Source organism: Battus philenor, unplaced genomic scaffold (genome assembly GCF_028537555.1).
Source record: "Battus philenor isolate CCGP_79_NKW_IND1 unplaced genomic scaffold, ilBatPhil1.0.hap1 SCAF_8, whole genome shotgun sequence".
Classification (NCBI taxonomy): domain Eukaryota; kingdom Metazoa; phylum Arthropoda; class Insecta; order Lepidoptera; family Papilionidae; genus Battus; species Battus philenor.
Window position 1 is genome coordinate 3,979,600 of NW_027181748.1, and position 17,647 is coordinate 3,997,246.

The window sequence follows — 17,647 nt, forward strand, 5'->3', positions numbered from 1 at the left end:
CGGAGAATGTGAACAATTTAATGAAAGAGTAAATTGTAGTAAGTGTGGAGTGAAAACCTAGTTTGCTACATTCATTAAATTCTTTTAAGTAGGTTATTATGTTTCGATCGAAGTCGATATTTTTTTTTTGAATAATGAAGCGAAACGCATAGTTTTATTAAAAAAAAACTGATACTTAATTACACTTAAATATTTGAAGAATTTCATCGACATTATTTACAGTTAATTTGAAACTGAGCAATGGATTTAATTTATCATGACTTTCGAAAGTTTCTTTTGATGTAAACTCAATTTTAATATAAACGTGTGTTCTGAAGTGGCAATAATATTATCAAGAAATGTATGACATCCACTGACATAGGCTTTAGGCGCATGAATTTCTAGTTGGACTGGTCGGAACCAACCAATACCCATCTCCTTCCGGCGATCTAAGACCGTGGTTTATCTACCTTGTGAGTGGATGTCTAATGCTGCGCTTGCCGATTCGTGATCATTCCAGAATCTTAAGCCTACGCCATGTTATACGCACTAGAGGCTACAACGCTTGTATGTCATTTAAAATACATTTTAAACATTTTTCGTATACCGGCGAGAATATTACCGAATGCATACTCTGTCAGTCAACCGTTTAGACGGTGCAGAGTTAAATAAATAAAGGTAAGTGAAATTAGTTGATATTATAAAACACGAAAATAAAGTGTAAAAGTGAAAACACCTTACATAAATAAAATGGCTACTACAAAATATAATTATTACAAATAAACCATAATATTTATAAATTTATATATCTACATTTACTATTTATATAAATATAATAAAATTCAGCTATCGTGATATCAGCTTGTTAAACAAGAGCTCTCAAGAGCAACGATTTCTGATCATTCTAATGTTGAGAGGGAGCGCGTTCCAGGGAAGAATACATTGCAAAGGATTAGTGAGATAAGTCTTTACCATGGAGGGACATCGAAGTAGACTATTGTTCGAGGAGCATGTTTTTTTTTGTATTTTAATACTTCAAGTATTCATTCATTCCTATTCGTATCCCCTGATGATTATTTATGGTGATCATTCGTGCGAAAGTGATTAAAATTAGAATCAAATTACGTTTCTCCATAATGATATCCTATAAATTAATGCAAAGAGTGTCCCAAATGCGATCAGATTTGTAAACAGCCTCAACAAACTCAAACAAGTTAACCTTTTTCCTATTCAATGTATCATAATTTTCTACGCTTATTTACATTAATTCCATTGATATGTATCAAGCTCTACTTTTAAACATATTCGAAATTACTAACTAAATATAAAATTTAAAAATACATTTACTGAATAATATGTCTGTAACTCGATTGCATATTTGACAGGAAAAATGTACCATTTCAAACACATCAATAGAGAATCTATAAATTAGTTGTAACAAGCTAAAAAATTCAAATTACGCGACGAACATACATCTCTTTGTTATGGGCATTCCTTGCGGACGGAACGTACGCTTCGTCGTTTTTATTGTATACATCGAAGGTAATGAATAGTTTGCTTGCGTGTATATTTTCCAAATATGATTAAATAGGTTAGTGTATTTTAACTAAGTAGATAACTTAATATCATTTGTATTCGCAGTCATGCGCTAGTTAACTTACGATTTAAAAAGAAAGGTGCGTGCGTATAAAGTTTCAGATAACTTCTTATAGACTTCATTCTAAGTTGGATAATGAACCTATGTAGTCCAACTAACAGGTTTAAACACTTACGGTTGGGCTCTCCTCGGAAAACGGTTTTTGTAAAAGGCCCCCGGGGACCTTCCCTGCTCCTCTGTCATATGTAAGCAGGGACATTATTTACTATAAACTTTTCATAAAGTTTTTTGGTTATTACCACGCTCCTCTTGTGTCCTTAACATATTTCATTCATTACTATGTTGTCTTTCTCATTTTTTTCCAATTCTTTTTACCTTGTAACCTATCATCACCTCTCTTCCTTCACCTTCCCTCCATAATATTGTACCCATTCTTAATTTATAATTATATCTTTGTTTTATAATTTTTATTTTTATTTAAGTTTTATTTTATCTTCATTATTTTATTATCCTTTACTATTTTACATTTCTATATCACAATTTTCATTTCAGTTTTTAAAGTTTGTTGTTTTTACAGTTCATTCACAATTTTTATCGCGCTTTATTGACTTAGGTTTTTTTTTACTTTTTATTACTATTCCGATTATCCTCTTATAGTACATCAGAAAAATCTAGCGATGTTATTTTTCTCTATTTTCCATAGTTCAGAATTAGAGACTACAGTGCGTTCTTAGTACAGTTTTAATTGATAGGAGTCCCTCACAACTCTGTCTCTCTCCATAAAAGGGCAGAAGAAGTTCCAGAAATACAATAACCGGAATAAAACTTAATAAAGAAATATCATAACACCGATAAGTCCTTTTTATAGAGACTATGTGAATACAGATGTATTTATAAGTAATAGAGAATTTCTCTTTGAAGGTCTCTATAGCGTAAAATTACGCGCTTGATAGAATGTATTATTATGTCTCATTATGGTTGAAAGATGCTTCGCAATTTCGAATTTCAAAATACCGGGTATCCACCGTATTGTCTAGAGTATACTATTTATCAAAAGACGAATACTTCAAAGTAATGAAAGTATTGAGACTTTATTATGACAAGATAATTTTGAGGTTTTTATATGGTGTCTGCTATTGGGGCCTCTTGTACTGCCTCTGTCCTAGGTACATAGGTATAACAGATACAATAATAATTAATTTACTAAATTTTCTTATTTCCTTACTATTTTTTTCATTCCGTCATAATGTCATCCATTCATTACTCTTTTGTTTGTCACAATTCCTTGCATTCCATTACATTCTTTGTATTCCTTTCAAACCTTGCCTCACTTATGTCGCCTTCTCGCAAGAAATAACTACAAGTAAGACATTTTGTTTATTTGGTTCTTCTTTATTTCTTTTGCTTAATTATAGAATTCATACATTTTAAATTGTGTTTATTTACTTCTTAATACTTTATTACAGTTCGATCACATGTTTTCTAATGTATAACAATTTGTTCCTATGTTTTTGTTATACTAAGCCTATTTGTTTCACTTTATACTTCCATAACTTTCCTGCACTACTCTAGGAAGGTCTACCTTGGCTGTCCATCAGCACGGCAATGGAAATGGAAAAGATCAATGCGTATACGCATTGATCCTTTCTTGCAACCACGACTGATATTCTACTCTCAGCGTGCCAAATACCGGACAACTGGTAATATTAATGTTGATCAGTATGACTTAAAAGATATCTTATTATAAACATTTTTTTCGTATCTCTATTTGGCCCTTTACCATTGGTTTTACCTGGATTTGAAATGGCATTGAAGGTACTTAGTCTAAACCTTTTAAAAAAGTTATAATACTATGGCCGGAAGCAATAGTTAGGACTGTTGCAATGTTTGTTTTACCTTAAAAGTTAATCTATAAAGACCTCGGCGCAATTTGTCTTAATTTCAAATACGTTCTCATTCTCGACTAATCAGATTCTTGCACCGCGGTTGAATACACGCTCCTCGTCCAAGCGACATTTGTTAATAAGAATTATCTCATCTTTTAAACCATCACCATTTTATTCATAAGACTGATTGCTGAACACTGCCTTCTTCAAAGATCTTCAAAAGGGCCACTCGGAAGCGAACTGCATTCACCCTAATATAATATCATAAAAAATCTAATAAACTTAGCGACTTTTCGTTTTCGTAATTCAACTGACACTATTAAACTAGACATAGTCTGAGTCAAGTATTGATTTTAGTTCTACTGAACAATGGACTTACTTAAGCTGTTAACAATGGATTAAGTAATGAAGATCTTATCAGATTTATCAGTGGCTAACTTAGATTAGCTTAGATGGACTAACATGCTTCGAAGTCCGACAGTATTTACTTTGATTTTACCTTATTTAGAGGCTCTTAGAATGCTAAGACAGACATTCTATTGAATGATCGAATCAAGGGCCTTCTAGATGAAATCTCGACTTGGTCATCAGATGGTTGAATCAAAATCTGCTGATGTCTAAATATTTGCTGTTTTAGTCAGTGAAATTCAGTTTTGTGGTCTGATTTAGTTGATGGATGGACCAGTAGTTGTATCTACGTGATTTTCGAGACTTACCTCCGTTTAAAACAAGGGGGCCGGTATCAGTAAGAACGGTAAAAGAGTAATAACGGTGCATCGAACGATTCACGTCACTTTGAGGTTTTGTACGTAACAGAGCTGCTATAAATTAACTTCTTCCACTTTCTCACCGAGTCCTAGTTTATAACGACCTTAGCGTCGTTACGAGAAGAATACGTTTGAAGTCGACAACCGCGTAGCGAGCCGTGAAAGTTGGAGGTTTACCGCAAACCGTCCGCGCTCTAACGCTAACGTCTGCCTTACGCCGGGTATAAATTTGCGCGTTTAATTTTTCTTTTTTTTTTTACGTTGCCACGCGAAGTATTCGGGCCGCGTTTGATGTGTGACGGAGCGTTTACGCTGCGTTCCAGCAATTTCATTTTGTTTTAAACTAGTTTTACAAATAAAACTAGTTTAAAACAAAATGAAATTGCTGGACAAAACACACACGAAATGATAATGTCAATTTTGTCATGATGTTAATTTTTACAACTTTAATTAATTTCACTGTCAGTAATAATTGCATTTCATATATGAATAAGAATTTCATATTCTGTTTATATATATATATATTATATATATATATATATATATATATATATATATATATATATATATATATACTTTAAAGTAAAGTTAAAAGTACAACAACGAAACACCCTACTAACACATTAGTCATTCTTATACAAGACGGTATACGTAATACAACTTACACAGTACCTTGAGTTAATAAAGGAAGAATTTTAGACCCTCAAAAACAGTTTTCGTTTATACGCACCTTTGGGAAATCATGACCACTTTTGGAATCACTAGTTTAGTCACTATTATAAAGCAAATATTCATTTTCGTTTCAGCTCTTCGACGCCCACTACAAAGCATAGGCCTTTTCCAAAAATATCTTTTGGGGATATACAATAGTAAGAAAAAGACCCATATATAGCTACCTTTGCACATTGGTGCTTTTCTTACTTAGGATGGACCTCCGCCAAGTAACGCCTGAATATAACGTTTAGCGATCGCAGTACGGTATTATGGTACGCAGAAGATGTTGCTGCTCATCCTCTGAAAACTTTTACGTTTAATGAGCAGTGGCAACCCTATATAATTATTCACAAGGTGTGCTTTACATAAGAATGTATCCTGAAAATTGAACCAACGACCTACGATAACAATTCTCATTCCTTACCGCTGAGCTACCGCTCGGATATTACAGCTTATTACAAGTTGTAAAAACAGTGAATAAATAGATGAATATATAAATAAATATATATACAATTGGCTTGTGTAAGTAATATTTCTAATTCTTGTGTTTAATAAGTTCAATGTGTCTTATTAGAAAAATTACCTTACATCATACTGGATACTTTGCAATAATACGCCATCTTCGTCGGAAATTAACGGATCGGTGAGTTTATTTCTCCTATAAACTGAGAGAGCATGATAGTAAAACAGTTAAGTGTAATAATTTCAAGCAAAAACAATTTATTACTAACATAAATGCGGGTGCAAAAAGCTTGCTGCATAGTGGGTACATACATGCTTAACATTGCATCGTCGTAGCAAGTAAAGTTGCGTTTGATTAAACTTTTTTAAAATGATAACCTAGAATAACGAGATGTGCATAGATTGTAAGTCTTTCATTGTTGTGCTTTGATTAGTTTTATTGTTAATTGTAGACATTTAGAAGTTGAGGTAATTCATTTTTACTTCAGTTCATTGTGTTATACCTTTACCTTTTTTCGAATTCTGTATCTTTATGCATACATTACACTTACGTGCAAAGAATATTCTTATTATTATTGAATATTTTAAATATAAAGAAATCAAAAAAATCGATTGTTTTATTAAAAAATATGTACAGTAAATTATTTTTTTTATCCCCCAGAGTTGGAAGTCATCAAAAAGGAAAGTTCTTTTTAGGAAAAATTCTTCTTAAAATTTCAATTAATTCGAATTTACGTTCATAAAAAGTGTGTGAATGATTAAATTGATTAAAAGCTTGTTACATCTTCATTAATTAATGTTTCATTATTTATTTTAATGATCAACTTCAGTAACGAGTCGAGTTGTGGTTTGACTCTTTCAAACATCGCATCAAAATACTATATGTATTGAATGACTTCCCAAGACAATTCTTTTTCTGCGGTTTTTTATAAATCTTCTTAAACTTACGATCGTTGACTCTGATTACTTATATACATCATGAGAACAACGTCATAATCTCCTGTAGTCAATATCAGAGCAACATTAATATAATTTTGTTTACATGTTTTTGTTTAATAAACTTTTGTAATTTTTTTTAAGATCTATGTTCCACAGACATTAGCTTCCGTGCCTTTGCCTTTATTTAAAGTGAAATAAATAAAAAAAAATATTATTTTATTTTATTTTACTTATTATATTATTTTAATTATTTTATTTAGCTAAGGTTTCACAGACAAATTTTCAAAACAAATAACAAAACAATGACTATAAAATCGCCATTCAAAATAGTAAAATAATTTCCTCGTAATTCGATGGTTAATAAATGGATACTCCATTCATTGTACACGAGCCTTTGTATTTTAAATGAAAGCTTTTGTGTTGTTACGGACAGGCAATAAGATCACTGAGCCAAAGGTATCTAATTAATGTAACATTCTCTTTGTTATAAACAGAACCATCAGATAAATGCCAAAATCAAAACTCAATAATTTTCTTTATATAAAACAGTCAATGTTAGACAGTAATCTATTTTCTTTTTTACTTATGGATTCTTCGAATTCTCAGCCCTATAAACACTGTTGTGTTTTCTGGTTAATTTAATTCAGAAGTGTCTTTGAAAATACGTTATCAGTAAATTTTACAATATGTTTAGATTAAAAAAAAATATTTAAACACTGCTGATAATAATATTAAGTTATGTTTAGACACAATGTAATGTCATATATTTAAAGTCTTTGATAAAGTCTCTAAATCTTTCAATATCTTCTGTTTAGAGCAATGTTGATCCTTAGTTTACATGCAATTTTTCTACCTAAAGATAACCTTTGATTTTCTGTATAATCTTCGTTTCTGAAATGTCAAAAAATCAAGCTGTAATTCCTTTTATAGTACCTTTAAAATTTGTGCACGAACTGTAAAACGTTGCATAAAAATGAACGGTTATTTTTGTCACGTCATAACTTGAACGATGAATGATTTAACCTTTTTTTTACATACTATTCCTAAAACTTTCTAGGAGACATTGAAAAAAAGTAATATTTATATTACTGCTTGGATTAGAATTTAAAGACATCGTTAAGCGTTTTGGTTTGGTTATTCGTGATTTGTATTAGCTTCAGGAAAAAAGATTTTTTTTATTAATCAATCTTAGAATTGATTTTTTTAGATTAAAGAGGAAATCGTCTGTAGGGTCACCTAATGATTTATACATTATAAAGAATACCATGTAAAGTTTAAAAGTATTTTATCAATTACCAAAGAAACATGATATGTCATGTTGAAAATATTTCTTTGTATCTCCGATAACGGATCAATGTTAATTAATTTTTAACAATCTTTACATTCATGTATTTTTTTCTATTCATGTCATAATAACACTTATGCTTTGATCTTTTACTAAGATTTAATACTATTTACGCATTACTTTATTTTTACAATTGATATAAATAACAAGTAAATAGAAATTTCTGGAAAGACCTATGTCAATGTAGTCACGTTTATCCAAACACCAAATAATGTAACCCGTCAGCGTAAATCGGTACGGACAAATCCAATATCCTGTCAAGATTTTGCCTACGTTAGTTTTCCGAATATCCGTTTAAATATAACTGAATGTTTTGAAATATATTAAGCGGAAATTACATTTCTTTTGTCCCTTCGAAACTTGTTCATGATACCTGTTAAGAAAATAATAGATGCATGCCAACTAAGTAAATTGACATGACAGTGGGCAGTCCATAACGCGCTGAAAAAATTTACAAGCGCATCGTAGGACATCCACCGACAAATACCAGATGTCTACTTTCATCCTATCCTATTGGTAATAAGGCTTTCATTTGTCTACAAATAGGTCCCTTCCAGGTTCGATCTCTTGAAAAAATCTCGAGCATATCCATCTCAATGGTTCTTTCGACGACTGTAAGCTTCCCAACGAGGCCCGAAGCGAGATAGAAGATTTCAGTTATTTTTAATTTAACTATTGTTATTCAAGTACCGAGTCGAATGTACTACAGAGTGTACTCAACACAACGAGCCCGAAAAACACCAGCACAGCGTGGTTTTTTTGCGGACCCATACAAAATATCCTTCGAAACAAATGGTTTCATGAATATAAATCAGATTTTCGAAAGTAATAATAATGTAATATATTTCAGAGTAATCACTTTATACACGATGAATGAAAATAGTTTTTATATTTATAGTTTTAAAGTTTTTTGTTGGAAAATGACAACTGTGTTCACCTAAAGCTTTTACACCTATTTTTAATCAATCTGTATGTTATAAGAATTATTTAATTTTATTTCTTACCACTTAAAATATTTTAAGCATAGGAAAAGTTTCGTTCAACTTATATTGGTTTATTAAATTTTACTTATATCGCTTTATTGAATTCCGTTACTGTTTATTGAAGATGATTAGGTCATTAGCAATTAAAGAAATAACCGGTGGTTACGAATTGGATACACAAATGTGAAAATGAGTGTCTCGGTGTGAATGCGTCTTAACTAAGCGTGATCCACTTGACCACGACGCGGTAGAGCGCACAGCAACGTCTATGCCTTTCTCTACAGACCACAGATTAACAAACTACATTTAATAAATTTTTAAAATATTTTTTTAATCATCTTTACTGGCCACAAAACTTTGAAGTCACAAATCTGACGATTAAAGAATAAAAAAAAACATCTTCGTTCGTTTAAATCAATAGTAAACGATTTACCTACCTCATGAAATATACCTCAGATGAAATTTCAATGAACATTATTGAATAAAATTTTCCCTTCCACAATGAAATTTCGAAAGACCTTCAATAATATTTAGCAACTGAAACATTTTTAGAAATAGAAATTAAAATAAAAATGTTTAACAAACTTATTTCCTAGTCATATAGTGTAGTCAAAAATGAAATAGATTTAAAAAGAAATTACCGATTAATAAGGATCCTATGAAAAGTGCTAATGTTTAATAAATGTATTTTATTCTTTCTTTTATACTTATATACATACTAGGACAATATGTATATATCAAGAAACATATACAGTTGTGAGCTAAAATTAAAAATACATAAAAACACTTTCTTCTAACTCTAACATGTTAATAGTTTTAACTTAGTTTAAATTACAAATATTTATTACATACGAAAATCGAGCAGCGGTAGCCGAGCAGTAGAAGAACGAATCACACTCGTAAGTTGCGGGTTCGATTTGACGAGATTGCGACGGCAAACAAGTTTTTAGGGGATAAGCAACAAAGTTCTCTGCGTACTATATTATTACGCAAGCATGTCGATAATACTATATCCTCCCATATATATATTTAGGGGATGTCCTGTAGTGGGCATTTGTAGGCTTAAACGAATTAAGTATTTTAAATTACTACTATACCTAATTTTAAAAAGTTATTTAAGTTTATCAAAATTTAAACACAGCTTTGAAATTGATTCAATTTCATAATCAAATCAATACGTAAATTGTGTCTATTATTATTATATTACTTCATAAGAAAAAAAAACATTACATTAGATTATTATTTCTTAGAACCAACCGTAACAAGGTTATAAGGATATCATGTGAAAATTTAACCACCCTAGTCGTAGCCCATGCGCCAAGTTACTTCAGGGAGCAGCCTATTAAGCTAATGGAACATGTAATGCACAATTTAAACCAAGGCCTCCGAAGGAATCCCCTGGCTAATTAAAAATAAAGGAAATAATTTTTAACAATGCATTACAAAGTCTGCTGAACATATTACGTTAAAAATCCCGTTTGATCGCTCATAACATGGACTTGCCTCGGTACAAGCAATTTATTTTATTAAAGCGAGGCTATAAGGATCATAATAGCATGAACGTTTACTTTTAGTCCGATGTTTATTGTCGATTACAGTAACATGTTATCATAGTAATAACTTTATTCACTCTTGTTACAACATGATATCGAATGCTTTGTACTCATCGTTTGCAGTTACAAAGTTCTTTGATTAATTTGCTTTTGTTCCCATTGAGGCTTGCGTGGCGGCAAAAAATATAACGAGTCGGTAACAGTGCTTAATCTGTGGCAGTAGAGATGTAACATTCGGCATATTATCGACGCAAATAATATACCAGTAATTTTTAACACTATTTACTATATATGTTTAAATATCTCTTCCATACACTTTTTTTCTAGGGCTACATCATACGTAAAGCGTCTTGCTTGTAGGCATTTTTTATTAGTTTAGCTAGAGATAATTAGTCAGAAAATACAAATTCAAATGACCTTTATAGAAATAGGCATTTACTTCCGGTTTTGAATCGTCAATTATTTTAACATTATAAGTAGAAACCGGCTTGGAACGCTGATCTATTGAGATGAGCCGGCCAGAAACTCAATAGTTGCTCTTTTATTTAAATGAAAATTAAAAATTTTTCACGTGTACACTACAATATGAATGACGCAAATGTATTAACAAACTAAGTTCTACACATTTCGATCAACTAAAAATTGTTGAATTCTATACTAAGATTTATTTAATAATATTATTTAAAATTCGTACATTTTTCTCATCTGAACATAAACAAAATACAAAAATAATATTACGCATTGTAAATACTGCTCAAGAGTTATTACAAAATTTTGTGATTATTTTTTATAGATGTTAGTTTGAACAATAAATCAATTCTTTATTATTTTTATTGTAGGGCTAATCTTTATTTATTAAAAAAATAATGTACATAGAAATTAAGTATAAAAATTTCATATATAAACTATAGATAATCCATTAATATTAATATTAAATCCATGTAGTATAATTTTTAATTATTATCTATTTATTTTTTTGTTACATTTCCATATATGTATTTCTGTTGTTATTTTGGTGTACAATTAAGTATTAATTAATAAACAAATGCATTGAAAACGTATTTTCGGATACACATTTATGTGAAGCTGTGAAAAAAAATGGAATACTAGCGACAGAAAACTAATTCTGCTTGTGAAAGTGAGGCGACAAGCTACACTTACTCGTACCAAGTTTTTTTTGGCAGTATTAATACTGCTGTTCAAATAGCATCTTTAACTTCCGCGATTTCGAGGGAGTAGGACAGATGCAGCTGAGCCTAAAACTCTTTCATACGTAGTAAAGCTTGGGATGAGACAGTCATTGGGGTTGAAAGATTCTCGTGATGCACGCGAATCGGTAGACGCGTCATAAGTATGCTCCTCAGGTCGACCGAAGACATAGTAATAGACGCAAGAAGGCGCTGAATGCAGGAACCGTAATACCGGTCATAGAGGCGATATTTGGGAGAAGCTTATCACTTGCAACGGGCGTTTATCGGCTGACATTAACGAAAGCTTCGTGAAAGCTTTGGCTCTAGTCACTAAGTGTTTCTGAGTGTCTTGGCGTAAGACTGTCACTCGACACTTGACAACTAAAAGTTATAATATAGTTATGCAAATATTATCCTTGTTAACTATTTATTAACAAATTTTATGAGAGTTTTATTTATTTTGTAATAATACTTGAACAATACAAACACAATTTTATTACTTTCATCATCTCGTTTACATTAATTATCGTATATAATAAACTATTATTACGTATATATCTGTATAAAACGGTTTAATTATAGATATGAAACTGGGAATACTGTTATGAAGACAGTTATTATAAATAAAGAAATAATACATTACCGCATAACTTTATAATACGTTGTTTTGTTATACAGATGAACTTTATAATACATAACAAGGATATGAAAGAATGGATTATTTTGCTTAAAGTATCAATATCTTTGTATGTTGATGTATTCCGATATTCCAAGTATCAACTTCATTAAACTCCGTCAATTAATTGTTATGATAATTCCGCATTCAGCTCATCGGGAAAACTGAACGAAGAAGACCAATTATCTTCATGTTAATTGAAACAGTAATTGGAAACATCCAAACAGATGTCAGATCTGTTCATTGTCTCTTATAAAAAACATTTTTATAATTGCCATAGTCTAAGATTGTTTATAAGTCAGCAAACATAACATCATACAAATCTCAAATCAAATCAGTTCTTTTTTAATCTTAAAATTAGTATTTTTTTTTCAATTATTTCCGTCTATAGTTCATTAAGATTCTAAATAAATGCTTTGTTGCCAGCTTTATATAGAAACTTCACTTGCTTTACTGCCATATACTGGTACCGAGCCATTTATATAAAAACATGGACATGGCGCGGCTCATCTCAAAATAAATTACTCTGGATTTTGAATTACAATAATCTGAGTAGTATATTATCTCTGTATATTTTCTCAAACATGATGGTAACTGTTTTAATAGTACTAGTAAAAATAAAAAATCAGAATAAGTACCACGGTCTCACTACGCCAGAATACTGTATTGTATTCTCTTATTTTTATTAAAAAAAAATACAGTGTCGTATACATTATGGCTTTGACAAGAGAGTTGTCGTTCAAAAGTAAGAATTACTTAGAGAAAAAATAGATCTATCGCCAGTGTAAGAAACTTATCGCATGTAAAAGAGAATCATCTCCAGTAGTAAAGTTATTACCGAGACTTGTCAACTGTAAAAGTATTTCAGTGCAGTAAGTAAAACTTATTGCTTTTAAAACTGTGTTCTTCCTATTTTCTTTAACTGAGTTATTTCCAGTAAAAAAGACAGTAAAAATTAATATTAAGACACAGTTATCTATAGTAAATGAAACTTTCCGCGAGTGAATTAAAGTTATCGCTAGTAAAAGAGAGCTATCTCCAAAAATACTTATCGGTCGTAAGAGAAAGATTTTGTTCGTAAAAGATAGTTAACGTTATTAAAAGAAACTGAACTCCAGTAAAATAACTTGCTAAGAGTAAGTCATCATAGTCAATAATTGTTAAGTTGTGACTAAACATTCTATTTACTTTGTTAACCAACAATATAAAGATAATCTTAGATAAGTATTTTTCTTATTATTTAATAATATACAAAACGTAATAAAATAAGTTATTTTATATATCGTACTTTATCGTTCATTTATATAAATCTGTTTCAATATCTCATTTGACGGAACATTGGTATTTTATCGTCGATCCACGCTCCAGTTACGACGGCGGCAGTGATATTTCACAGCAGTGTATAGTTAACTACTAAATGTATCTTTTCATTTATTTTCACTTCAATTATTTAGACATGTAACACACTATCACAAAGCGTGTCTTAAGTTTTATTGCTACCTTATAATATGAAACCGACAAAATGACGGAAAAAGACAAATACGCGGTCTATTTCCGGAAGACTGAAGATAAATTAAAAGAGATATTAAGAAAACAAATTACACTTTTACTTCTTTCTTTATTTAAATTCAAACGTAATTTTGGAAAAATAACTATGGTCTATTTATCTACATATCTAAGAACTTCCCAGTGTATATAAAAACCTATATACGTATATTCCGACGTTCATCCCAACAGGGTGGCCAGAAGACTTTATTAAAGACTTTGGAAGAGTCTGAGTCTGGAAGAGCCTTCTGGCCAGTTATTTTAGAGCCTATGTGGGAGGCCTATTTCCAACAGTAGATGACCCTTACTTGATGACTTACTCATCAAGATATATCTAGAACTACAAGGTTTAGAGAATTGAAAATCGATAAAAAATATTCCTTTTGATAAAGAAAAGTCAGCTAAGGTATTTTATGAAATTTTACCCAAAAGGGGATCAAAGATACAGTTAGTATAATATTTTACATGTATAATATTTAAACACATTATTAATTACGTCAACGCACTTAATTATTTGGTATATAAAAAGTAATAAAAATGTTTTTATTCTATATAGATTGTGTAAAATTGCACAATTTGGTGAACGGCGATGAGTTACGTAACTGTAAGAAAAGTCCGTCTACCATACACCGGATTTCGGAGTAGAGACGGATGTAATCGTTGCAAAAACAACTTAGCTTCGTGCAATTTAGCTTTACAATTTTATTCTCGTAAAACAAATAATGTAATAAAAATTATGTCACGAATTAAAGAAATTTGTAAATATTTTATAGATTATTTTACTTATTAATAAGTGATCACTTGATTATATGACAAGAAAAATTACCGAAGATCCCGGATATAAAAAATAATAATAATGAGAAGCGTAAATGAATTACTATATTTTTATTAAAATACATTTTATGAAACCAGTCTAAAGTGTTTAGCTTATTATTGTTGTATAATGAAATAATCAAAAATTTCTATCTTCTATCGAATCGAGCGTTAATAGCATTACTACTTTTATTGATGTGTAATATCTAAAATATCTCTAAATAATATATATGCCAATATCGCATATAACGGTAATAGGTGTCTTTACCTTAAATTAAAACATAGAAAAAAAACAGCGAATAAAAGGGATTCTTCGTGCCCATTTTTTTTAATATGTGTTGAATATGAGCCCATCCATCCAATTATGAGTTAAATTCGTCAATTATTAATTTTTAAACAATGTAATTTGTGTTCATATACATATAAATATTACTTCTAAATTTAAAATGAGATAATGTTAGTGTAATGATAGTCAAACTTTAAGATGAATCATAAACGGATGTTATTTCCAACCAGCGACATAAAACGATAGATTAAAAAAATATTAGAAAATGACAACAGATAAAACAGACAATAGGATTCTTAGTCCGGTAATGAGCATTGTAATGAGTGTGATGGTAAATGTGATAACATAACGTCGACGTCAGTAACGCCGGCGCCGAACTGTGACGCAACTTGAACGTTAGAGAAAGTATATGAAGGAAAGCGGACTGCGTAGACATTTTAATTCACGTCCAATGTTCATTCATTAAGCAACAAACCAGCATAGAAAGTTTAACCAAACACAAATATATCGACTCTATCTAAAATAAAATGTTATTTGTGACTTTACGACTAATTAATAAATTTACTTAGTTTTCCGAGAAGTTTCCACATACATATATCTTAGATATAAATATAATAAAATAAATGCTATGACACTCTCAATTCTCCTTTTTTTTTAAAACGTTAAAAGAATTACATAGTAACTTACTGCAACTTTAGAATCGATGTTTATTTTTAACAAATAAATCAATCACTTATCAAGAAAGTTATAAATTTAAAAATCTCACGGGTTTTTTTTTAACACAATTCACGTTTAGATTTCACTGAACCAATGATTTCTCACAGTCCGAATTCCTGCGCGTCATGTAACCGATACGTTGTGAATTGAAAAATGGCAGCAAAAGCGACGCACGCGCGCGCGAGACTGCGACTGACCGCGCTCGCGCAACAACAATTGCTACCATAGTTTTAATCCCACCACCAGTGTCAACTTTTTCATTGATTTACTACTTTATTCATTACACATAAGGTGTAAAATGCTTTAAAAAATATGCATTTTGTTAGCAGGTTGTTGTTTTGGGAAAACACAGGTCTTAGTAAGTTTGTTTGGCGACAATCGTGACACGGCTATCAAATCGTTACATACTATTAACGTGAAATACGAAGTTTAGGCCATAAGTTAAGTCACATTTTATAGTTAGTTTTAAAAACGTAATAAAATTTTACTTCCTTTTGTATTAGTCACCGCTTCAATGTCAATATCAAAAAAGGAATATTCTAGAATTTTGCCCGTACACAGGCTTCTTCTTAGTATTCTCCAATTTACTATTGTTGTTCCTTTTCGTAAAATTAGTGAATGGAATCAACGGCTTTGTAATTAAAAGATATAATAGACGGTACAATTATATTTTTTTATATACAAACACACTTCGTAGTCTACGACCCACTCGAAGGAATTAACGTCTCCAACGCCAAAATCAGTCTCTCGAATGTTCTAGAGATCATTCAAGTTTATTTAAACTAACTTTTTAATTTTTTAGTAGTCTCTAGGTCTTTAATATAATTCCCTTTTTATAACATTCCCTTATAACATACTTTTATATATTGAATGTTGAAATTCGTTTACAATTTTCTACATTTCACGTACGATTTACAGTTTCTAAATTTTTATATTTTCACATATTTTTCTATCAATTTGTCAATTCAAAAAATATATTTAAAAGATGAGACGTATTTCCAATAATAGCTAAAGAAACATTACATAACACAATATGAAAAGAGGAAATGTATTTTACAATGAGTTTTGAATTTTAAAACATACATAACATATTTAACATACAATATAACATACATAACATACATATCATACATATCATATAACAAATTTACGATTAATAATATAAATGAAATTGATTAATGAATTTGTTTATGTTTGTGTCTAGGACACTTTAATGTTTGACATATTGTTTATGCAAATATAAAATATTATGATTTAATATCTAAAAAACGCAAATTATATTTATTGAGCCATATAAACTATAAAATCAATTTACGCTGTAATTTCGTATAAAGCGTGATTGGTTATAGGAGTAATAGCTTTAAAGGTGTAAATATATAGCCTATTATCAAGTAAAATGCTTTAAAACTCTTTATTTACATTCAACTAATTATATAAAGCGATCATTCTTAATTATTTTATTGAATTGCGGCAGTCCAATAACATCTGATGTTACATAGTCTGCAAGGATAGATAGTACACAATAATTCATTTTAAAATTTAGTAATCCTCATTTTCTTACAATATTATCATTACTTTATTATTTATTTCTGAGACCATTACTTTTTTTAAAAAATGGTGTACAATACAATTAATTTGACCCGTTTTAATGCCTTTGCACCTATAACCAATCATTATATATAATAAATTGACCGTAACGAACAGATACGAAATATTAGCCAAGAATATAAACGCGATATTAGTAATATATGGTAGCGGGACGCGTGCCAATCTTGTGACGAAGTTGTCAACTAAAGTCATTGGCCTTTGGGCGTACACATAAATGCTGTTTATTGATGCTATCCTGGTAGATTTCACTGCCGTGCTACTAGTACCTGAAAGGAGAATTGTTTAACAAATTGCAAGCATTAGAATTTATTTATAGTACAAACGCTTCATAGTTTATGTTGTCCTGGTAACACTAGGTATACCAGGAGACATACATATACACCGGGTTTGTGCTCTAAATAGGCAGGTAGCTAGCATTTTTTTTAAATCACTCTGCAGCTTTATGAACAAGTCTATGCCTTGTTTTATTGTAGTTTAGTGTTATAATAATATTCACATGTAGTATAATCGATAGATATACATTTTAAATGAATAAAAAATATTTTTCAACCCATCTAAATATGCAAGAAATCGCGGGATGCGATAAG

The 17,647-nt window shown here is 30.4% G+C and overlaps 1 protein-coding gene across 3 annotated transcripts in view; it reads right to left on the reverse strand.

Annotated features, from left to right (window-relative positions):
- Cad96Ca (tyrosine kinase receptor Cad96Ca) overlaps positions 1 to 17,647 on the reverse strand; it is a 97,600-nt gene that overhangs the window by 47,112 nt on the left and 32,841 nt on the right. For 2 of the 3 annotated variants that reach the window (XM_068774987.1, XM_068774985.1), the window contains exon 1: positions 15,423 to 15,602. The exons of the other annotated variant lie outside the window; for it this stretch is intronic. The gene's annotated coding sequence lies outside the window, so the exon portion shown is untranslated. Of the gene's footprint in view, positions 1 to 15,422; positions 15,603 to 17,647 lie in introns of those variants that run through there. 3 annotated transcript variants of the gene reach the window in all.